Source organism: Geospiza fortis, unplaced genomic scaffold (assembly GCF_000277835.1).
Source record: "Geospiza fortis unplaced genomic scaffold, GeoFor_1.0 scaffold1130, whole genome shotgun sequence".
Lineage (NCBI taxonomy): Eukaryota > Metazoa > Chordata > Aves > Passeriformes > Thraupidae > Geospiza > Geospiza fortis.
In genome coordinates this window covers 123,924-147,776 of record NW_005054690.1, presented here as the reverse complement: position 1 = coordinate 147,776, position 23,853 = coordinate 123,924, and the positions used below count along the sequence as shown (strand labels likewise).

Here is a 23,853-nt window from a genome sequence, read left to right as displayed (position 1 = left end):
GCCGGGAGGGTACCCTGCGAGGTCTCAGGTTTTCTGCAAGAAATCCACCCCATCCCCGCCGCTCCCCCACCCGTTACCTTCTGCTTCCTCAACATTGGGGTTGAGCAGCCCCTGTTTACTTGTCTGGGGCTGTCTTGACCTCACTGAGACTTCTCAGGGCATACAGCAGTGTGCGAAGTCTCAGGTCTGGAAAAGCAGAAGGATGCAGGATGCAGTCCCAGCATCTCTGCGAGCATGTGAGAAGGAGACAGGCGAAAGTGCGAGCGTGTGCCAAACTCGCTGTTTCTATTAATAGACTGTGCCTAGCACTCTGACTGAACACTTAACACATGCTTTAGCAAGATGCAGCACAGCCATGTACAGACCCCATGGACACTGCAGCCCAAACAACTTTACAGCTTTGCCCTTGCAGGGGCAGCACTGAACCTTCTCCCCAGTTACCCCACAGAGGGAATAAAGAGCAAAACCTACTGTGAACACATGACTGTTCCATTCTTTATTATTTCCACATCTCTGCCTAATGCCTCCTTCTTTCAGTTAGTCCTCCCAGTAGGTGTCCTGCTCGCTCATGAATTCCATCCACATTTCTCTTCACAATAGTGTTCTCTCTGCTTGACCTTCATAAATGTGCCTCCTTTGCCATGCCAGGTGAAGAGCCAAATTTTCTTAAATGAATATGATGTAAGCACTAAATCAAAGAACATGCCTGCTACTGCACTACAACCCCATAGAGTACTGCTTGCAGAGAGGCATCTATAAATAGCAAGAAGTCTGGCTGCACATCTGTAAACTGTCGTAGTCCTGACAGCACATATTGCATTTTAGGTCCCAGGATCCCAGGACAGGATTGCAACAAGAAACATACAAGCACAGACAGTTCCTTTCAAAGCCATTTTTGTCAATGGAAATTGTTTTTAGACAGGGAAAATAGGTGAAAAGAGCTTTTTAAAGATTCGTCTTCTATTTCATTCACTCTTAGCACATTTTTATTGTTTAATCAATTTTTCCTGCTTGTGCAATGCTGCACACCCTGCAATGTCATTTTATGGAGAAAGATTTTTTTAAAATAAAAACAGATTCATTCCAATGCTGCATACAGGTTAGGAGAATATTAAAATGCTGTGCTTCATCTCCTCAGAGTATCCATCAGTGACAGACTTGTGAAATGAGAGTGAAAATATTGCAGATTAGGCATATCCTGCTCCACTTCTACCTTCAGAAAATCAGAAGGGATACATTTGTAACCCCTGCCGAGATATTTTTTATTTTATTAATGTTCATATTTCTGATATGGTCTGAGAGAAGTTGTCTGTCTGCATATGTGCAGAGGTAGAAGTGCACCAAGCAAAATATGCCAAGACCTGTGAAGCTCTTTTACTCGTCAAGCATCTATATTTAGCAAAGCCATATGATACCAGTTTGACCTTCAAACCTGTATTTCTCTAACTTTCTCCTGAAGTTAACAAATATGTGTGACAGAAGGAATACAGGACAAAATATCTCACTTTTGGGCTTAACACAGTGTCACAGAAAATCAGGAATAGGTATAAATTTGCTTCATTTGAAACAAATGGGGTACCAGTAATACTCATTATTTGATATTAAATTTCTGAAGAATTTTGATGTCACAGTCATATAGGCATGATATAAACAAAACCAGCAGTAATGACAGATGAAGAATTAAAACATTTAATGACTTGTCAGAATGCCCTACTACCAAATTATTCCAACAACCTTCTGGTTCTCACTTAGATGGATTTGACCCAATTTACTTGTGTTACAGCTTCATAGTATGTTTTTCATGTTTCAGGCTTGTTTTTTTTTTAATCTACCACAACTGAGAGCATTTATCCAAAGTTTTGTTCAAATATGGCAAGTATACTCTTTCAGTTGTAGAGCAGTTTAAAACAATCCATTAAGTCAAGGAACATGGATACTACATGAAAAACTTTTTATTGCCTTGACTACCCTCTGTTGCCCATGCTACCTCTTCACCTTAAAGAGCTTAAAGAAATGATGAGAACAGGCACAGACAAGGGAAAAACAAAGCTACAGTAAGACAGCACTCACTGTTTCCTCAAGCAAAAATACAGAATAGAAAAGCAATTGCTCACTAGCATTACTTTCCAGACAAGGAAGACACCTTGTGTTACCAGGAAATTTAGAGGAGTGCGCTCCCATGGTTCCAGCTGTACAGACATTTACATCACTAGTATCCCCACAGCCTTAGATCTTGATACAAAACATAGTCAAGTGACTCCAAGTGTTGCCACAGGTGCTGTTGGGCCTTGGATCAGAATATCAGAACCATCAAAATGGTTTTGCAGTTTATTTCACTGATAACAGCCTGATATCAGTCTATCTGCCAGAGTTTACGTAGGACCAGTGGTTTGTTGCATGTGTTTATAGTACCCTGAGAATACACAGGGTTTTATACAAAAATAAAAGTCAAGGGGGCAAAAAACCCTAAGATTTTTCTATGTAGACCCTCACTAAACGCCACAGGGTTTCACTAGTAGGAAACTTGCCAGAATGGTTTCAGATCCATGTCTGCAGCACACAAGGAAAAAAGATGCCAAAAATCTTTATTGCCCATGGCCATCACATGAATATTAAGAGATGTTCCACCGGAACAAAAGCTTGAGAATCTCTCCTCAAGATACAAGAATGAACCTCTGTATCTTTAGTCATGAAAGGAGGCTTGTCTAAATAAAACAGGACTGTTTGCATAAATAACAGATGCAGAATTGCATCTTCTCTGCAAATAATTAAAGACACTCTGACAGAAAGCAAAGTAAAAGAGAAACTGTTCTTTGTAGAACATACGCACAAAGGTTCTGCAAAATTCATGGTGCTGACCTGCTGTAGATTTTGGGTTCTGGGTTCTTTAAATTTTAAATGTATTATTTGAAATCTTAATCAATAGTAGGCCTGATATCAGTGATGGAGAAAAAAATCTGAAAGTGTGATTTCACAAGAAGTGTGCCTGACTGTAACTTGTGAACCTGTGCCAGGTGAAGGGAACACAACCATAAAATCATAGAATAATTTGAGTTGGAAGGAAAATTTAAGATCATCTACTCCCCTACCTTGCCATGGGGAGGATATCTTCAACTTGACCAGATTGCTCAGAGCCCCATCCAACCTGACATTGAATGTTTTCGTGGATGGGGTGTTAATCACCTCTCTGGGCAACCTGCGCCAGTGTTTCACCATCCTTGTTGTAAAAAATTTCTTCCTTATGTCTTGTCTATATATAAATCTAGTCTAAATCGACCCTCTTTTAGTTTAAAACCATTATCCTTGTCCTGGCACAACAGGTCCTGCTACAAAGTTTGTCCCCATCTTTCTCATAGGCCCCCTTTAAGAACCGAGAATGTGCAATAACCACAAAGTGCTGCAATAGCACAAAGTGCCAGGGCTTATGTGCACATCCAAAAGATATCTACCTGTGACAGGCTAGTTTCTGACTGAAACAACACTAGAACTTGAAACTGATCTGGTTTTGTACAATCTAGTTGCTCAGTAACTTTATAAAAAGTTATTCTTGTGCTGAAGACTTCACAGTCTATAGAGAGAAAAGATTTTTGTCTCATTGCTAAGAATAGAGAGATCAGTTAATTTATTTATGGTAGCATAATGGAGTCCTCCCAGAATGACCTATTATGCAAACCTTGGGCTTTGGTTAGATTTGGGGTAACATGCCTAATAGACGTTCTTCCCTAAACAGATGAATAAAGTGGATTCAGGATTATGTGATCTGGGTCAGCAAAGGTTACTGACTGTTCTGTTGTCAGAAGTGGGGAGGTTAAAGTGTTCTATCTGCATGAAATCCAGTCATACCACTACTGAGGGGGAAAAAAAGATATTATAGAATCTATTGAAACCATGAGCTTCTATTTGTGATTTATGAGTAGGAAGAGGGATTTCTCCTTAATAAGCTACCAAAGCAGAAATCAACAGAAGCAGAGCAGAATGTGTGTAACAGAGAAAATTGGACTGAATTTATTCTCTAAACCAAAGTTTTGCTCCTCATTATTGTGCTGCGTGATCTTGCAGATAGAATTAATTCTCTCTAAGCTTTTCCATTCATTCGAGTGGAGTGTATGGTTCATTAGTGAGAGGTCTTGTAGAAATTTCTTATTTGGTGTTATTAAATTGCTTAGAACAGCATATATGAATGAACACTAATGGGTGGGTGAGGTTTACCCAAGAGAGAAATGGCACTGCTGTATGGTGCACATCTTGTACTAACAGAAGTCACAAGAGGTCTGGACTTAGTGTCCCAGAGCCAGCTGAGGAGGCAGTTAGTAACACAAATTTCAACCTTACTGGGTGCCCACATGCCTGTGTCACTTAACTTTGAACAGGAAAGGTTGTGGGTGTGTGCAAGTGGTGTAGGTGAGCTACAGAGGCCAGACCACTGGCTCATGATCCAGATGTGTTGTGCTGCTGACAAGGCAGCCAGAAAGCTGACCCAGGATGTCAGGGCTTCACTGAGGGTGTAGCCAAATTCCCAAGGGCTATAGAGGCAGCTCTGAGTTAAAGCAGGGCATATTCCACCTCCAACACATTTTGATCCTTTACAATGCTCCTACAAGAACTGAGTTGCCCATGCTATTAGAACTAGTAAAAGGTACTAGTACAAGGTAGTTCTAGCATAGTCATAGGGGCTTTTTTTTGGTTTCTAGCCAATTCTAGAGTGGGGGAGCAGAAATATGGCTCTGAGCCACCTTCTACAACTTCAGCTGTACAGAACATTAATTTAGCTCAGCTGAAGATAGAGCTAAATGCATTGCACTCCTTTCTCAAATTTAATACTAAAAGTTCAAGGTATTGATCATGATATTTTGGCCCCATTGAAGAAATAGATTTTAGTTGGCATTAATAATAGAGATAGGATGAAGAAACACATGCTTAAGTAAAGAGTAACAGCAATCACTCAAAGCAGAGTTTCAAGATAAAAATATCTTATCATGGTTCATCCCCTCCCAGCATAGGATTGTTTTAGGGAGTAACACTTTAGTGTCAAGAAGACTGGGATTTTTAGAAAGGGTCTGGTTCATATTGGTGACATCATGGGCCAAATCCCATTGTGTCCTTGTGCCAATGCTAAAAGAGGACTTCCATACTAGTAAGCAGGCTTTAGTGACACTTTTTTTTCAATCTCAGTTTGTGAAAAGCACAAAATTCTTCACAGAAGAGCACAAGATATTCTGTAGATGATAGATTTTGTAATTGTTCTACATCCATACAAAAAGTGAGCTTAGCAAGAGTGATTCACATGCCTTCCAGAGCTCCATCCTGATTGTGAAAGATGAAGGCTTGTGCCTTTACTGGTAAAGGCAGAGCAGAGAAATACTTAAAGGTAAAAAAGTATTGAACCTATTCTTTTCATAAGATTTTGTCTCAGCCTTTCTGAGTTTGCGACAAAGTTCAGTGCCTGGACAGGTGAGATAATGAACAGCTGAAGCAGGCAAATAATGAAATTTGTTGCTCCTACCTCTGATTCCACAGAGAATTCTGTGTACCTGCTGCCCTGATCACGAGCTTTGATTCTGTCTTTATTTTGATCTAGAAATTTTGGTTAAAATGGGTCTTTTCCATATTTTTCTTTTTTTCTTTGGGAGTAATCTCTAATTAACAGAAGCAAAAATCGCTCATCTCAAGGAAGCAAAGAGGAGATTACCCAATAAGTGGCTGAGTTGATGACCACAATGGTGTCTTCCCCATGCCAGAATGGAGCAATTGTTGATTAATCACAGCCTACCTGGATCCTTCCTGTGTCCTTGAACAGGTCCTGGCTGGTTTCATGAAGTCCTTTGGCATGTTATTTCTTTCAGGGTCTTGCATGGGAGCTGAGTCACTTCACAGTGACAGTGAGAGGATGGGCACTATTTAATTCTTACTATTTCACTTTTAAGCTGAGATTAAACTTGTGGAGGGGCAGGTGCTGATCTCTTCACTCTTGTGATCAGTGACAGGACTTGAAGGAACAGCATGAAGCTGAGTCAGGAAAGGCTTAGGCTGGATATCAGGAAAGGTTTTCTACCCAAAAGGTGGTTGGGCACTGGAACAGCTCTCCAGGGAAGTGGTCACACCACCGAGCCTGACAGAGTTCAAGAAGTGTTTGGACAACACTCCCGGGCACACGGTGTGATTTTTAGGGACGTCCTGTGCAGGGCCAGGAGCTGAACTCGATGACCTGATGGGTCTCTTCCAACTCAACTTATTCTGTAATGCTATGACTCTACAATTCTGTGATTGATTCTATGATTTAAGAGGTACAGTAAGGTCAAGGATGATAGCTTTACATGTATCTTATGTGCTAGATTTGCTAAGTCCCAGTTCTGAAAAATAAAGAACACCAAAATTTTAAAAGGCATGTAAAATGCTGTCTTTTCCATGATCTACATAATTGCAAAAATGGAAACTCACTTTAAAAATCTGGAACAGAAAATCTATTTATCTTCATTTTATTGCATCAACAATTCAGAGATTTAAAAACCAGAATTGGAAATAAGGCAGATTCATTTTCAAAAGCACTCACTGCCAAGTTCACTTTTCTGAAAATTCTGTTAAGTGCAGAAATTAAAGATAACTTTGTATTTTGAGTGTGAAATGCTAGGTGATCATAAATAAAATCTCAATGTTTTTGTTTCCAAAATGAACAGAATATTTTAGTAATAAAATATTTGAAAGGATATTAAGGAGAGAAAAAAATTGTTTATCTGAAATTTTTGACAGAGAAACAATAAAGAAGGTGAAGAGAATACCATTCTCCCTTAGTTAAAATATCCTGTCCTGCTTTTGGAAGTTTGTGAGTATTAAGGACTGTACCTGGGTCCTTTCCTCACAGAGTGAATTCTTGTTTAAAAGAGGCATTACCGCTTTTTCTAACCGTTGCTCACAAAAAAAAAAAGAGTTCCTTAAGCTCTTAAGCTTTTCCTTTTTGTTTTTGAGGAGTGGGAACCCACCTTGGAAGAAAGGCATGGAGGTGGATATTTTCTAAGACATTGTTTCATACCACTGTCCTCCTCAGCTTTTCCTGGTGCCAAACTCTTCACCATAGTGCAGCTGGCAAGCTTCCCATTCAGCATTCTGTTTGGTCTAGAGCACACACTTCAGTTCCTAGTGTTCTCCTTGTCCTGTCCCAAGGTACCAAGCATATTTGAGACATTCTGCCACAGTTCCTCCCCAGTCCCACTTTTTAGAAGAAAAAGTAGCACTCCGTCTCTTGTGTCAGTATGATGAAAGTCAACATCTACTGGCTGGGAAGCAGTAGTGGGTTGTAATAGTGCAAGAAGTAGTGTTGAAGTGTTCCCTCAGTGGTCACAAAGCACACTTGGGGTCATGTGTGGCCTCCCAGTTCTCCTGTCCTGCTTGTCCTTTTTTGGCCAGACAGCTTATGCTTCATTGCTTCCAATGGGACCAGGAAGGCTCAGACCTGGTCTCAGAGACCAGAATAATATGTGACCTAGACAGGGCCTTCCAAGAACAGTCCAGCAGTTCAAACTTATTTCTGCTTTGGACCTTAATTTCTCATTTAGATAGGAAGAGAGGAGATGTTGCCATCTGTTTCAGTTTTCGGTTGTGTCCATGTGCTGTTCATCAATCTATTGTGAAATTTGACCCCAGCTTGGGAGAAAGACCAGCTACTGATATTCTTTTCCTTAGTCACGAACAGCAAAGTAATTTATCTTTCCTGTAACTCATTCTGAACTACTGCTATTGAAGGACCAAAAATCTCATGATTGTGCCTGATAGTAGACATTAACTTGTCTGAAGTACAGGATTTGTACTTTTTTATTTTACTCTAATATGATTTACACTAGGATATATCAGGAGTAACACCTCTGAGTCCTATATAAATAGGGATCCCAGTGATGTGGCAGAAACAAACATGTTGATTTGGACAAACTTCTGCAGACCATCTCATGCAACCTCACAGCCAGGGTAGAACAGTCAGCAGCATGAGATCACGTTGGCCATTGCTGTCTCAGGCCAAGTCTTAAAAATCTCCAAGCACAGAGATTCCTCTGCCTCTCTGGGTAACTTCTTCCAGGGCTGCACCCTCAGCAGACCTCTCAGAGGACAAGTTTTTCTTGTTCTCCTATCTGAACCTCAATAATTGCAGCTTGTGACATTTTCACCTCATTATCTCATCTGCCGCTATTTAGAAGAGTTCTCTTCCATATTCTTTGTAACTATCTTTCAAGTACTTGCAGGCTGCTGTTAGATTGTCCCTTCGTCTCCTCTTCCACAAATCAAGTTCAGCGCATGGTAATCTCTTCTTACAGGTCGTCTTCTCAAGCCTATGACCATTGCATTGTATAGTGTCTTGTTTACCTCTTTTTAACTAAAGGCTGTGCAGAAATTGTTATGAGAATGGAAAGGAAGAATATTTTCCTAAATGAAAGAACTTAGTAGAAGACAAACTGATTAATGCACATGGCCAAGTAGTGCCAGCAAAGTGTATTTTGCAGAAATCCCCTGTGACAGAGCCCAGCTGCATATCTGGCATGTTTTACTTCAGTATTTTGGGTCAGTAATTTCATATTTTCCCAAGAAAGAGAGGTCAAATGTAAAAAGTAGCTCTGCTTCTTACCCACAGTTTGTATCTTGTCTAAGTGTGGAACAGCTGTTTCAGGAGGAAATAAAATGAGATAGAGTTACCCACATCACAATATAGTTGTCTCCTTAGGAAGCACAATGTTTTAAACCTAATTAAGATTAGCCAAATTTAGTAGGAGCAGGGGGTGTTCCACATTTGCTAGGGATGCTTGCCTGTTGTTGAGCCTTAAAAAAGGGTAAGGGCGATCATTACTCTTTCAGTTTCATTTGCTTTGGTAAAACCCAGTAAACCCTCTGTGAGCCTGAAGCAGACCAAGGATGCAAAATAGAAAAACTGAGATATGAAACACTTATTGGACAAAGAAGACAAAGAAAGGGAACAGATTTTAGTGTGCAAGAAAGTATGTTGCAGACTGAAATTTCAGCTAAATCCTTTTCAGCTCTGTGTAAATTTGCTGATCTCTTAGATTCTTTGGATTAGAAAAGACAAATGCAAAGTTACCCTAAATTAAAAACCCTGTTCTGGAAAATATTGTATTTATGTAGTACTATATTTAGCCATGTAACGGAATGCTTTGCAAATTTACTGGAGGTCAAACTATATAATGAAATTATTTTGTGGTGTTGGAAAAGGCAAGGGAGACAAAAGGCAGTCAGGAAAGTGGGTGGGCAGGTGGATGGAGGTAAAAAAGAAGGGAGGGTGAAAAGAGAAGGGAAGGGAAGGTAGGAAGGAAGGAAGGAAGGAAGGAAGGAAGGAAGGAAGGAAGGAAGGAAGGAAGGAAGGGGCGGAAGGAAGTGGCGGAAGGAAGTGGCGGAAGGAAGTGGCGGAAGGAAGGAAGGAAGGAAGGAAGGAAGGAAGGAAGGAAGGAAGGAAGGAAGGAAGGAAGGAAGGAAGGAAGGGAGGGAGGGATGGGGAAATAGAGTCAAAATACAGAGAAACAGAAGAACAGTAGAAATACTTCCATTCATTATCAAAAAGTCACAGAATCACTCTGTGGCTCCTTGAAGACTGTTCTTATCAATAAAGGCCAAGGTGAAGAAAGCACTGAGTACCTTGGCCTTTTCCTCATCCATTGTCCCCAGGGCCCCTGCTCCATTTAGCCTCAGGCCCACATTTTCCTTAGTCCCCCTTTTGGTGCCTGTGTACTTGCAGATCGTTATTCCATTGTCACGTTTAACAAATGTCAGGAATCAAGGAGCTGTAGGCAGAGGTAGCAGGAGGCCTTCAGAGGAGTGAATCAATTTACCCTTTTACAGCCTGTCAATAAGGAAATAGCAGGGGGGGGTTGCCATAGCCTGTAAGGTCTAACGTGAATCTCAATTTCTTTGTCAAAGTGAATAAGCCCAAAATTCACTGCTCTTTGACAAATTAGTCTGTTATGAAATAAGAAGAGACAGTATGTAGTTCTAGGCCTGTGATTCACCCCCACCAACCACAAAAAAAGAAAGAACAAAACAGAAAAAAACAAGACTCTTTTAAATTAGTTATCAAAGTATGCATTTTAAAGCTTCCTTGAAATTCTCCATTAAAATTTGCCTTTATCAGCATTGTCTCACTAATTATTAAATCAATTGGTAATCTCACAAATAAGGGATTTACAATACTGTGAGAGAGACTCTGCCAGTGGAAACTTGTCACCAACTCTTACACCTTTGCACACACACCTGAGACCCATCCCAATCTCCACTCCATCGAGTAGAACCAGGACAAAGTGCAATATTCCTCACTCGCCTCCATGCCAGGATTCTAAGCAGCAGCTCAGCTCCAGCTCACCTCATCTCACCTCACAGGCACATTGTCATCGCTGAACTTAACATATTACTGTACAGATCATTTCCTAGCTCGCTGTTCAACTACATTACCCTGCTATTAATATCTAAATTGCTGAATCTTTATATTCTATTAAATCCAAAAGCTGATTGCACTTTCCGGGGCTGTTCAAAGCATGTGTCCTGCTACCTATCTGAATTTCTTATTCAGCACCAAGAGATTAATTCAAGCCTCCAGTGCCAAACTCCATCTCACACTTCTTAGATTTTTCAAACATACTTTAATGACTAATAATACTATCACCATGACAGTGTGTATACTGCTTAATGAAGTATATTTTGCCTAACAAAATTGTAAAACTAGGCCAATGGGTTTATATTTCTGTTTTCTCTGTATTTGACATTCAGTTTCTGTCCTGCTTTTCTAAGAGACATTTTTCATCAGATAAAATTAATGGAAGGCAAAGATGTATAAGGATTTTAAATAAAGAAGGTGCTTGCACTTATTATTGTGGGATTTTCATGAAAATGTGAAACTATCCTCATAGCCTCAATACCACTATTTTATTGATGAAAAAATCTCTATGCCATCTTTCTCTTTTTCAGTCTGTTCCTTTCTCAACAGAAAAACAATAAGCTTCTCAGTGCTCATAAAATATCTCTTTGTTGCTGTGTAAAAGGGAAGGCAAAAGTATTTATGTTTGCAAGACTTATCTCCACCTGATAAAACTGAGTATTCTAACCATGCCTACTAGAAAACAAAAGTATTCTCAGCTCAAGATAGGTTTACCCTCAGGTAAATCCATCAGTTTCAGCAGAATTATTTTTGATTTATATAGATTCAAAACCAGCTCACGTCTATATATAAAATTATATTTAAAAGGATGAATCACTGGTGGTTTTGCTCAAGAATAGAATTTTCATCATTCTATTTCACAATTGTATAAAAATGTTAAGAGCATACTTTTTTGTATTGCTTTCTTAACCATATTTAAAAGATGGGTGTAAGATACCAAAAGCTTATTTGATCATTAACACAAAGCTACAAAAGCCTGATTTATATCAACACCATTATCAATTGCTGCTTTTGAAATGCACAGTGTAGATACCTTTTTAACAGGTGTGTTTCAGAACCCACTGTAGTTAACATAAATCACTGAAGATCTCTGAACATTTCAATGAATGTTTGATTAATAATGCAAGAAATGCTGAACACACTGGTTTGCTCATGTGTGTCAGTAGCACTCAGCATGATTATTCATTGTAGAATCAAATCCATACCAGCAGGGTATTTAAAAACACTCCTCATCTACCTTGTATAATATGCAGCAAGAGTAATTCTGCTGAAACTAGAGGTTTTACCTTTGTTCTGCACGTTAGATACGTATCCATTTTCTTAAATGACTGCTGAAAACACATTGAAGTCAATTATGGCATTTGCAGCTCTCCTGGGAAAAAATGTGTTACCAAGCCTGGAATTGACAAGTTTTTAATCTCAGTCTCTTCCAATGAAATTTCTCGCACTGTGTAAACTAACACCAAATAACACTTAATGGCCAAATATCAGCGAGTGTAGTTCATTAGGCTAAATTTACAGGGTGGTTAGGAGCATATATGTTGTCCTTGCTATAAATGGGGACTCATCTCACAAATACACAGCACTGCCTTTGTAGTCTGCAGAAAGATTAGTATTTCTTTGTCCATTCCTAAGCAGACTGGCATGGTTTAACCCCAGTTGGCAACTAAGTACCACACAGCTGCTCCTTCACTCCTTTTCTTCCCCAGGAAGATGGGGAGGAGAATCAGGAGAAGAAAAAAGGAAGCAAAACTCATGAGCTAAGAAGAATTTAATAATTGAAAGAATGTAAAATACAATAATAACAACAGTGCTATTAATACTGCTGCTGCTACTACTACTACTACTAATAATAATAATAACTTTAATAAAATGGAGAGGGAGAGACAAACAAGTGATACACAATGTAGTTTCTCACCACAGACTGCTGCCCAGCCCATCCCTGAGCAGCAGTCAGTGGCTCCCAGCCATCTCAGCCCAGTCTGTGCACTGAGCTGGTGTTCAGCGGAATATCCCTTCAGCCAGCTGGGGTCAGCTGTCCTGGCTGTGCTTCCTCCCAGATTCTTTTGCACCTGCTCACTGACAGGGCATGAGACACTGAAAAGTCCTTGCCTTAGAGCAAGCAACAACCAAAACATCAGTATGGTTCTCACGCTAAATCCAAAACACAGCACTGTGCCAGCTACTAAGAAAATGTACTCTGTCCCAGCTGAAACCAGGAGGAAGACTTACAAGTAGCTTTCCTTTACATGGGCATTTTAAACCTCAGATTTAATTAGCTGCTTTAATATGGTTATGAAAGAACATCACCATTAAAAATCCATTGATACCCAGTGTAGTTCCAAAATCTGACAATTAATGAACTGCCATAAGATATTCAGTCACACAACAGTTTCTTCTCTAACACTATTCCAAACCAAGAAAATTACTCCACTCCCCGTCTTATAACTAAAATGCAAATGTGATACATAACCCTACTTCTGAGTGAGCGGGACTATGCTACTTCATAATTCAATAACTGCCTTGACATTGTGATCATTTGTCATTTCAGCCATGCAGTTCCTTAAAGACACATTAAGATGCTTGCTTACAAAATTCCTTAGCAGGTATATGTGTGTGCATACATATACTTGCAATGTTTTGTATTTACATAAAATCCAAACTGGATATTGTGTCATGACTTCCATTTCTTTGTGCACCTGTGTTAGTCTTACTAAAACTGTGTCAAAGACACAACTATGCCTGTATGGGCTCAAACACTGTAAAGTGATAAAATCCTGGTTAAAGTTTCATACCACATCCAGTGTTGGTATATATACGTATACATATACATTTATATGTTGACAGAGAAACTCTGTGTTTAAAAAAGCAGTTTTATGGAAAATCCTAGCTTTTTGTTTCTTTACATCCTTGTATTCACTATGTTCCTCTGTATGGGTGTTGTGACAAAATTCCGTTTAGATGTGGAGAATCACGGGAAGGTGAACCCTTCCATTTCAAGTTCCAAACCAACTTCGTATTTTAGATATAGTACCACCTGAGCTGAAGTAAGCTTAAATTCAACTAACTCGGTGAGCTGTTAGTAATACAAGCCCCCAGTGTAGAAAGGGAGCATTTAAATATTTTTGTCACTTTGAGTTTAGATCACTTACGAGCATTCACACCTTTGATTCAGCAATTAAATGTAGTTGGTCCTGTTTTCTTAAATTCTGTAACACCTACACATCTCATAGCTCATAGAGATGCCCGCCTGGATCCTGGGCTCCCTTGCCTGCCCCACAGGGTCTCCCAGTGCCAGCTGTGCCCCCTGACAGGATCAGAAGCAATGGGTGCAAACTGAAACACCAGAGGTTCCATCTTCAAATCAGGAAATATTGTTTTACTGCAAGGATGACTGAGCACTGGCACAGATTGCCCAGGTTGATTGTGGAGCCTCTTTACTTGGAGATAATCAAAAGCCATCTGGATACACATAGGCAGCGGGCCTGAGGTGGTACTGCTTGAACACAGGGGCTGGACCAGACAACCTCCAGAGGTCCCTTCCAACCTCAGCTGCTCTGTGGTTCTGTGAAATCAAACAAAACATACAGATAAATTTGGAAATCTAAGTGGTTTATATGTCTATTTCACACATCACATTTGTCTTCTTTGCTGATATTTTAAAATCTGGTAAATTTAGGAATCTATAACAAAGGAGCACAGTCTCTGTTTTTTCTTAAACATTCAGTCCTGTGAAATGCTGAGTATGTTCATATCTCTATTCACTATGGGTTTTTTTACATTTGATGAACTGAGGTCTCAATAAAATGAAAAGGACCAATGATTTATTGAAGTCACTGGATTGTACAGACTGTACAGAACAAAGGAAGTCAAGTCAATTAACTTAATGTGCTAGGCAACAATTCTATGTTTAGCTTTTTTCACTTTGCATTGGTTTTAGTTTTTTGACTGCTGGATATGATTTTGCTATCTTTGACATCAACTTAAAATCAAAATTCTTCTTAATAATCCGGTTTTAGTGTGAAATCCTAGGTTGAATAAAGATAGTATTATTTATTTGGGATTTCCCAAGGAGTTAGGGGAGATGCTGTTGCCAGTTCCCATCATTCTTCCTTTATCTTTTAACCATTCAGATCTTTCTCCATGGTATTGTCTTCCAAAGAAACATTATTGTTTGAGGGATACAATCTATGTGTCTTGCTGCTGGTGGCAGAACCTTGCGTTCTGCTGACTTACCACATGCTTCAGAGTTCTGCTGAAAATCACTGTGTTGTCAGTAAAAGGAGAAAAATAAAACCTGCTGCATTTATGTGGTGCAGAATGATTTTATCTCCAGAGATTTGGTGGCTCAAAAAACACCCCCCCAAAAAAACCACCAAAAAACAAAACAAAACCAACCAAACAAAAAAAAAAACCCAAAAAAAAAGTCACCCCAAATATTTTTACAATCCTTTTTTAGGAGATCTTGATGACAGGAATTTGTTTCCCAGGGTATTTTAAGAAATATGTGCAACTCATTGGATAGAGTCCTAATGTTCTCTATCATTGAATCAAGAAATCTTTATTATTTTCTGTTGTTACTATTTTACTTTGAATGGATCAGCTAGGATCTGGAATCTGCTCACATAAATTCAGATGCTTTAACAAAGCATCTGAGCTGCTGGCCTGCTGGTCCTGCCTAGGCAGCAGAGACAAACACCTCTGAATGGCTACTCTGCCCATCTCAAACCATACTTTAAAGAAACCCTTTTTCTTTCTATTGATCCTAGACAGGGCCTAGAGCAATTTGGTGGCTAAACTCCAGTTATATTAACAGACCAAACACGGTGGCTTTTGATTTGTATGGCAGTACTGAGAGCATACTCCCCTGATTTATATATCTATGAAAAATCTTATTTTTGTCTGTTTTTTACATTTTCAAAATTTTCTCCTTGTCAGAAAGCTCTCCCTCCCCATTAATTCTGAATGTGCAGCCAGTTCAGAAGTGAGAGCTGATGCTTCTTCTCCTCCTCTATCCCACTCAACTGTCAGTCATTCCATGAACAGAAGAAATATTTAAAGAAACAGGATCCCATGAAGCTTGATATGTTCCAAAAAAAAAAAAAAAAAAAGCACTCCATGTCAATAAAACCTTGAGTCACCTTGAATTGAAACACTATTTTTACTTCTGTTATTTCTCTGTTCTTTTTCTTCCAGTGTCTGAGATCAAGTTAATGTTCAAATAAGCAGCAAGTGAAACTTTCAGTCTTCTCCTTTAACTCCAAGTTATCTTCAGCAATTTGCAGCTTTTTAATTTTTTTTTTTTAATTTCAGAGGTTTGTAGGGCAGTACAACAGCACATCAAAAGGCAAGAAAATCAGAAGGTCTGTTCTGCCATCAGAACACAAATAGGGTTGGTGCATTTTGCATTGCTGTACATCATGCTGTGCCCATGCTGTGGCTAAAGAACAATAATGCCAACCTTATATGTGGAAAGGTGATAAGACTGGCTAAAAAAAGACACTGAATCTGCGTCAATGTGTTACTTTTATAGGCCTTTCTGTTCCCAGAAACTTTTACTCAGTCTTTTCAAGGTTTCTTCACAACTGTGAATAGTAAAAACCTTTCTGAGATCCACTCTCTGAGCTTTCCAGGTTAAGAAAAGTCACATGAATCAGTGGAATTCACGGGTCAGAAGCACTTTAATCAGAAAACATCAGTCTTCACACTCATCCAGCTATTTACACAGCATCAACAGAAGACTAATTTGAACAGAAGCCCAGTTATCCAGATCTTGCTGCTGTCAGTTACATTTTCTGCTCTTGTTGTTGCTAGTAATTTCCTTTTTGCTCTACAGCTTTCCTGAGTGGAGCCACTTCTCCAGTCTGTAGTGATTCTACACCAATCATTTCCATTGCTTCTCAATTACTGCCTGAGCAGAGGGAAGGATGAGCCACTCATGCATGCACAAGGACGTCTCGTTACCCAGCTGCTCCTGTGGAGGCTCTTGGCAGAGCCAGATCTTTTCACACAACAAGAAACAATCAGAGCCCAGGAAGGATGTCAACAGAAAAGCGTGGAAGGGCCTGTGGCCACTGCAGAAAGGGGGGAGCAGGATGCAGACTGTCCTTGCACGCCTGAGACGTGCAGGAAGGAAGGACCCAGCTCCAGCTGACCCCATGCCGTGCAAGCAGCGTTTGCTTGTTGCAAAAGAGGCACTGTCAGGGCAGCCACAGGTTGTGTTTTGTGGACAAAGCATTGTGCTTTGTGACCATAAGTCAGACAAGGATTTCCATTCTGTCTTAGCCAAGCGTGTACCCACTCTCATCTCAAAATAACATATGCTGCCTTATGAATCAGCATCAAGAGAAGTGCTGAGGCACAAGGGGAAAGTGCTGCCAATCCCTTATGAGAATGGCAGCAACAAGAAAAGCAAGGCAAATTACAGCAGCAAAAGCCAGGGTGGAGACAGCCCCTTGGTGTATAGAAATTGAGGTGGCTCAGGGTAGGTTGTTTGTTATATTTTAACTGACCTGAAACCTGTCAGTATAAAATTCATACATTCTCACTCCTGGAGGGAGAAGAGAAGATGCACTCTTCACTGTAAATCTCCAGGGGAACTGTCTTCTCTGACTTTAGGTGCCCAAGAGAGAACCGAGTCAGAATTTTCCTCCTTTCATAGACTTAACCATGTTTGTGAGGCCAAAAAGCTACTGACTGAGTTTTAGCAGCTGGGGATCCTGAGCACAGGCTAAAATGGCTTTCTGCCAGATTTCTACCTAGTGATTTAACTACAGTTGGACCTATTACATCTGATTTAAAAAAAAAAAAAACAAAACCTTTGAATATCATCACAGGAGTTGTATTCTAATGACTACAAACGAAAACAGTAATTGCTAAGAGGCATCACAGTGCAATATGCTTTTGATCAGTTTCTTCTAGAAATTCCTGCATGGAAGATGCAATGTGAAATATCAAATGTCTTATTAATGTCTCTTTTGAAAACAGTTGACATTACATGGGATTTCTGACTTAGCAGGGAGGGAACAAAATACACTGAAAATGGAATATAAACAAAAGTTTGACTTATAAAAATATAAGAATTGTAGTTAAATCATAATACAAATGTGTTTTTTGAGGATAATGTAAGTTGAAGGCAGCTCAACTCCATTGCTCTCACTGAAATTATTCTATTAGTTTTTCAACTTTTACACTTTATGTTGGGTCATGTCAACACTGTCCCCTTTACAAGTCTGGCTAACTCAGGAATGTGATCATGTTATTTTAATGAACTCAGGGAGAAACATTTAAACTAGCAGTTGATTCACCTAAAATCAGCTTCTTTGCAACAGCTGTGGGCAGCCACATTTTTCCTTGAGTTTCACAGGCACTTCATCCTTGCTCATTTTCACTGAGCCATCGTAAGTGTTGATTCAGAGGGCCACATTCCACCTCTGGGGGTTTCATCTGTCACAAAAAGATGCAACATTCTGGTAACCCACAGTAAGAAGTGGCTGATTCCTTCAAGGTCACACAGTGAGATGGACTTAAGACCAACACAAAGGACAGAAAAGCTGCCAGGTGATGAAGAGAAAGTCTGTGCTATAACATATTAAGATCCAGTGAGCTACAGCTCCGAAGGAAGTGGCAGGGTGTCATTGCTCTGTGCAGGGAAATGTTATTTTTTGCCAGTTGACAAATGGAAGTGACAAATGTGGGACTTCTATTCAATGTTGGTGCTTGTTTGCTGGTAGCTCTGCAGCAGCACTGAACTGTAACTCACTGTGCTGATTTTCTCTGGCACTTCAGCTCAGGAACTGTCATTTCTCAGTCTTGTTCTTCTTTCTGTCTCTGCACTTACCCACTGCAGAGATTAAGAAATAATAACCCTGGACACTTCTTAGGCAGAGACCTCCTCTAGAGCTGAAGTACATCTGAAACTACGCTGAGTGTAGATCAGAAGCTTGGCTAGGACAAGGAGTAGGTGGTCAGTTGGATATTTTTCCTCCTCCATACTAAGTCTCAGCAAAGCCTACAGAATATCATGTCTTCCTGAAGAACTTCCTATAGAGCTGTTGTGAAACAGCTGAAACTCAGTGAGAGGGGAAGAAAAGACTGGTATATCAGCTGCAAAGTGACTTTCAGAGATCAGTGCCTTGGAAATTTGCTAGGCAGAGGAGGGCTTCCATTAAATTTTCTGCTAATTTAAGAAAATAATTTGTACAGATAGAATTCTCTGGTTATTTTTGTTAATAATTAGCCTCTAAAAATAGTGGAGCTCTACTTTTTCATGTGAAGTTCAGCTTACTGCCTGATACTGAGAAAAGGTCTAAAAATAACTGGTTTTATAGTTGATTAGCACTTTCTGGTTCTTGTTCTTTGTCACTGGAGAGTCAGTCGAAATTGTGCTGGGGAGGGGAAGAGGCCAGTCAGTGATAAGCTAGTTTACCTACAAGAAAGGTGCTGTGAGCATTGATGGTGCTCCCCCTGACCTCTCCTCAACAGATTTTCATGCATTTGCCAGGGTGATTTAAAGTAGCTTGAGAGTACCAGATCCTTTTTGTTTCCTTTCCATTCATTTCCATTGCCTTGCCTGTTCAGCAAGGCAGGCACTTATGCAGCAGCGATGATAGTAAAAACCAATAAGAAAATCACAATGGAAAGTTCACACTTGTCTGGCTTTGTATCTTCATAGCTCTTTATGCAATGATCTGCAACAAACTCTTCCTCTTCACTGCATTCAACTTTGATATTTTCAGTGCAGGCTTCTATAACTTCTGTTGCTATTTCTACAACAAGCTGCGCCTTGTGATGCGAGGCGTTTTAAAGTGATCTGGCACATGAATATCTCTCTTCACTTGAAAATCAATAAAAACCTTCAGTCACATTTACATTTCTGTGTACTGCTTCCAGATAACAGGAGCATGTCCTCCCTGGGTTATAGCTGATCACAAAGTGAAAACAACTGCTAGGGTTTCATGTCTTAGAGGATGACCTTGTCCTTATTTTGTTTTTCTTGTCACAAAAAGAGCTGACTTGCCTAGCCATCCTTAAAATAGAACTAATTACCATCTGTTAACAGGCCCCTAATGCTCTGACTGTAGATCCTTATGCACCATTCATGGTTTCACAGCCATGATGATAAATTGTCTGCAATTCAGAATTCATGTGGAATTACATCAGCTTGCCTGGGTGACCCAGCACACATTATGGAAACTTCCTCTATAGAGCCTTGCATACTGAATGTTGGACTCCACAGAGAAATGCAAGGGCAGCCTTTTAATCAATTTACACAGTGGAAGTATTCAGGCAATGCTGATGAGTCCTCTCTGTTGCATGCAGAAGGAAGGACAGAGAAATGAGAAACCTAGATCCTCCTTCCAGCTAGTCCAAGTTGGTGCAAAGGCAGCCCTGGAAAACTGAGCCCCACATTACAGGAGGAACAAGGAGCTGAGTCGTGACTTGCTAAATAATGATATAGGCTTTGAGCAACTCCCAGGGAAACATAGCGTGGAATGATTTCTTCATTCTGTATGATTGCATAGCCAAATCTACCCAAGCAGCAGGGAACATGACTCACCAGCAACCCTGAACTTTGTTCACGTGCGCACAAGAAGAGCCACTTACCCTTGTTCCAGCTACTCCCTCACAGTACTCAGCCACCCTAGAAATGGTGCTGGATTCACAGGTCTTGGTGACTCCTCTCAGCCACACATAAAGCTGAGTGTGTTTCCGTCCTGTCTGAAAAAATGAGGCAAGGCTGCTGCAGTTTGACTACTTGTATTGCAGAATACGAGGGGAAGGGAAAGACTTCACAGCTGCAGTTTTAAGCCAGTGCTGTTTGAGCAATATGACACTTCTGCAGCCTTCTCTCTCTGCCATGCCAAACCTGAAAGGGTCTTGGAAATGGTTAGGGAGAGTTCAGTCCCTGAACAGCACCCCATGGCTGTGTGCTACTTGTTGATGGCATAGAAGTGCTTGCCCAGACAGGCCAGGTGGGACATTAAACATCAGCATCAGTGCAATTAGTAAGCATATAACATTAACAATTATCACTACCAAATATAGAGGTGACTCTGCAATGAATGCCCAGGAATGAAAGTGATATGGTTTATTTTTAGAGTCTTCCCATTTGGGACTGATATTTTAAAATCATCTGGAAGACCTGATGCATTTTATTAATGCAGAGATATTTCTTTCCCTTGTGTAACTCCCTGAAAGGCAAATCAGAAATAAAATGACATTAAACTTGGAAAAGCTCTTTATTTCCCAGAGGCTGTAGCCTACTTCAAATGAAAAATACTGTTATCAGCTTTTCCTCTTTCCAGTTTCAACAATAGACAGGCTGTAGTCTTAGCTCAAGCCTTCCCTCTGAACAACCACAAAAAAATAAGCCTCTAATAGCTCTGTCAGAACAACAGGCTGTTTCCCCTTCTTATATCTGTGCATCTTGATTTCTTTTGTTCTAGACAGTTTTGGATGTAGCACTTTAAAGGCAAGAGATCAGTTGAAACTCCCAAAATGGAGACATCTCAGAAGGAAAATTTGTTCCAGGAGAACATACAACATGGTTTATACCTACTGCTTGTTTTTTTCTGGATAATTGAATGAAAGAGGAAAAGTGTTCCATGGTGATCAGTCAATTTAAGTGCTCCCTGGCCTTTACTGGCTATTTTAGGTGTTAGGTGCTCTTCAAATCTTGATAGAAGTGATACGAATGATGTAATATATGGTTGTCAATAGCAATTGTAACTCTCACAGTTGACCTCGGTTCTAAATTTAAAATTCCTGTGATGATATCAGAATTTCAGAGTCAACATTGATAGGCTTGGGACCACACATTAGGGAAACTTTCTGTTTTTTCACTACCAAGTTAGCTTCTACCAACTGAATAAAGAATTAAATTAAATTTAATTAAATTTAATTTAATTCTCATCTTCTTCAGTTGCAAAAGGAGAGACTTAAAATTACAAGAAGGTAGGAAGGATTTTTTTTAATCTTTTGTTTTTATTTGCCTTTCATGAATTCTTGAAAAGGGTCAGGGTGTTCCACAGAAAGCAGGGACTTGCAGTGTTACCATGTCAGATGTCGCTGTAAATCTGTGTAAGTCCAGAAGCTTCAACCAGCAAGAGACACTGGCTTTGTGAAGCTGCTGGTGTGCTGCTCTGTGGTCCACACACCAGAATAAACTTTTCAGACTGGATTCTGGAACAGGATAATGGCTGCTGTAACATAAACCAACCAAAAACTTCTTACATCTTAGAAAGGCGCTATATTCAGGAGAGCTCTGTTAGAAAGCATGCTTTTCCTAGGAGCCCTGATATATGGTACTGAGTCAGGAAAAAGCTGAGAAGTCTGGAGTGTCTCTCAGAAACACCTAGCCCTGGTGGTCTAGCCTGTATTTCCCAGCCTGCCAGATTTAATTACTGGTATCTATCTTGTGTCAAAATAACCAGGATGTTTGAATATTTCCACCTCTTCTATTCCTAATTATGGTGAAAAATTGAAAGAAAACCACAGGACATCTAGCCACAGATCATCACAGCTTTCTTTATTTATCTATAGTTCTCCTTTATTTAAATCTTCAGCTTTCAGATTCTTGACTTACGTGGCAGAGACCATTAAACCACAACAAATCCATATGCCGCAAGTGTGGAGGCAACAGCACGGTTATACACGGAGATCCGTTTCCAGATTATTGATAGCAGTTAGATTAGTCTCTACCCTATGAAAAGAAGAATGAATTTAGCCATCTGCCAGCTGTAGTTTGCTTTTGGTATTATCCACCAGAGGACAAGGCTTCTAAAACACGATCCCCTGCTGAGCTGAAGCTGTGAATCCCTGGCTGTGAGAGAAGCGGGTTTGAGGCTTCAACCAGCGCTTGAGAACCTCCTCACTGTGCAACTTACCTCACTCCTAATGAGGCTCAGGGGGCTCCAAACAAACAGATGGACAACAGAGTCTACTGACACACCATCTGCTCAACACCACAGAGTACAGGTGAAAACACAAGGCATTTCTCCAGCTGTTCCTTGCAGCAGGGATCTTGCAAACCAAGAAGGTGTTGCTGTGATATTAAATCTAAAATAATAATAGGCATTATATCTACCAAATGCCAAAGATAATCAAAATGCAACCTTCTCGTAAAGAAAGCTGCCTTTCAACACTTTTAAAATAATTCTTTGCTATCCTTCCACAAGGTGCTTCGCAAAGAATAAATTTCAGCTAATACTAATATATTTCTCTCATCTTTTCCTTTTGTTCTGTGCTGGACTAGACTTTTCATGCCCTGCATGGGACATTCTACTCTACATGCATTGCAAAATCTCCATCTTTATGAAAAGTAACACATGTTCAATTAAATGTCAACATCTGTAACTTGTTGCTGGTTTTTTTTTCCCGATGGCGCCGTGCACTAAGCAGTCATAAGAACAGATTGGATGAAGAGCATTTTAATTACATGCACACAGAATGGTCTAGAACTGCTCACACATTTATAAATAATACAAATACCTAGTATCATTCCTGTCCTTAAATTTTGTCAACTCATTTCCTGTAATCTCAGTTCTGTTCTGTTACATGTAGCTTTAGAAGGTTTTCATTCCTGAGTGGCACGTCGTCATTTTCTTATAGTGTGTATTCTTTAATCTCATGAAAGCAGGTTCTGTTCTTATTGTGTGTACAACTATCAACCAAAATTTATAACCTACCTCATAATTTGCACTATGCTTGCCACCTGTATCTCCTGCACAGTGCAAATATAACTATGTCTTAATATCATAGAATAGTATGTGTGGAAAGGATCTCTGGAGGCCATCTAGTCCAGCACCCTGCTCAGATAAAAGATAGCTTTAAAGGCTGGTAAAGGATATTCTCCTGCTGAGTTCTGCAATCTACACAGCTGGAGACCCCACAGATCATTCATTTCAGTGCTTAAACTTTATTAGGGAGAAGAATTACTCCTGCATACCCAGGAATATAGGAAACTGGAAACTGGATTGCTTATTTTATGACCCGTCACTAAGAAAATTCTGGCTTTACCCAACAGACAGTCCCCATTAAAAATCTTTACAGTATGAAGTACCCTGGGTCAGATCCATGAAGGTATCACTGAGCCCATTTTACATTTACATATCTAAATTTCTTTTTAGCTTCTGCACAATAAGTAACAACTTTGCAAACATTATAATCTTTACCTGCTTTTTTTGCTACTTGGTGTTATTTCTGCTGCAGCCTAAGTGTGCTGACCACAACTTTATCATACTGATGACCAGCTTGCATCTTTTCCTTTGAATTTTTGAGGATTTGGACATCTAAGGTATAATCTAGTTCCTTGTACAACTGATCAGTCTCAGTTGTTCTGGACAGAGGCTTTATTCTAAAGCACCAGTGTTTTCACAATATTTTTCCTATCACCATTTCGTAGGGGTGTCACAGTTGTAATACCCTCTGAG

At 39.9% G+C, this 23,853-nt stretch overlaps 1 protein-coding gene across 1 annotated transcript in view; it reads left to right on the top strand.

Moving 5' to 3' along the window:
* Nucleotides 1–23,853, top strand: part of LOC102044603 (protein arginine N-methyltransferase 8) — a 56,392-nt gene that overhangs the window by 1,101 nt on the left and 31,438 nt on the right. The gene's annotated exons all lie outside the window — the stretch shown is intronic.